Here is a 1805-nt window from a genome sequence, read left to right on the forward strand (position 1 = left end):
GTGACCCTGCTGTTATTTGAAATGAGAGTGGCACAGATTCCACCAGCAACACACAAGCCACCACAGTATGACAAACTGACAGACGAGTGGTGGAGTGGTAATAGCGGTAGAGGTAGTAGTAGTATGATGGTGGTAGTAGTAGAAGTAGGCCTACTGGTAGCAAGAGTAGTAGAAGCAATGGTAGTGATAGTGATGGTAGTAAAGGTACTAGTAGTGATTATGGTGGGACTTCTGATAGTACGTAGTAGCAGTAGTAGGAGTAGCACCAATGTGCATGTATGTGCCAGGGGAGAGAGAGAAGGCTAAGAGAATCCATCCTCCTTTAATTCTGGGAGGAGAGAGAGGTTATGAAAGTGGGAAAGGAGAAAGGGTCTGGGTAGATGGGCTTGCAAGAAAAAATGAAGGAGTGTAGAATCCTAGACATCCCTGCTAAGCAAATCCACCTAAGCTTGGCAAATGAGTATGACTCTGTCTTGGGCACAGAATCTCCAGGTTGTGGGAGCTTTATCTCTCCCTCTACTCTCACTCCTCCCTGGGAGGCAGAGACTGTGTTTGCTCCAAGAAACCCCAGATCCTGGAGCAGATAGAGCCTTGGAGTTCCTTTGGTCCACACTCTTCTTCATTTACATCTGGGGACACAGAGACCCCAGTGCGGGAGAGCTCAGAGCAGAGCTGGGAATATGGGGTGGCTCAGAGAACATCTTTTCTGTTGCTCTGGCAAGACCAGCTTAAGGACTTGACCATCGGGTTTGCAAGGAAGCCCCAGCACTGTGTTCCAGATCCTCAGCTGCCAGAAGGCCGAGTCAGCAGTGGGACCTGGCACCGACCCAGGCCTGGGAAACTTCATGTCCTCAGTGCTGATAGGGTCGGGCGGGGCTTCCCAGGAAGAGCATGATTAATCGCAAGGAAGGAGAACTGCAGCATTCCAGGCTCTGCGCACTAGAAGAGTGAGTAAAGACAAGTTGTTTGCCAGGATTGTTCCCTGGGCTCCCAAGGAAGCTTCTGGCCCTGGCGGCTTGGAATATAAGTCCACTCATCTTCCCAATCCTCCATCCCACTAAGCAACATTTTGCTTCAAGCCAACTTGTCATCTCACTTGCACGTTCCTCCCTCTGGCCCTTTCCTCACACTATTCCCTTTGCCTGGAGTACGCATCCTCTCTCTTCTGCCTGCACTAATTTCTACCCAGACTTCCAAACCTGGCCCAATGCCATCTCCTCAATGAAGCCTTCCCAGATTCCTCAGCCCTTGCTATTCAGAATTCACATTCCTCTCCCTGGGCTCTCATGGCATTCAGGTCCAACTGCCATGAGTAGTTGAGTTTAATAGACATTCCCTGAGCACCTACTCAGGAGCTTTGGTGGTATAGTGCCTAAGGCATTTGACTGCAAACCAGAAGGCTGGCAGTTCAAACCCACCAGCCACTCCTTGGAAGGAAGGTCGGGCAATCTACTTCCGTAGTGATACCACCTTGGAAACCCAAGGAGGGGTCACTATGAGTCGAATCCAACTCTATGGCAGTGAGTTTGAGCACCTATTCAGTTTCAGTCCCTGCCCACAGAGCTCAGATTTCTATGAGGCAGGCCAGTGTTGACATTCCATTGCTCCCATGGATAAGGTCATAGGGCTGGTAGCAGTAGGAGGCTTTGGGTCATCAGAGGAGGGCTCCAATCCCAATCTGAGAGGGCTTCCTGGGAGCAGATACAGTCACCTTGTGCTCAAAATCAAACAACAAAGTGGATTGTTAGCATCTAATTCATGAAAAATTCAAGCCTGGAGTTGACATATTGAAGGACTCTATGGGC

The sequence above is a fragment of the Orycteropus afer genome, unplaced genomic scaffold (genome assembly GCF_000298275.1).
Source record: "Orycteropus afer afer isolate SDZICR_OR568_19922 unplaced genomic scaffold, OryAfe1.0 scaffold00037, whole genome shotgun sequence".
NCBI classification, from domain to species: Eukaryota; Metazoa; Chordata; class Mammalia; order Tubulidentata; family Orycteropodidae; genus Orycteropus; species Orycteropus afer.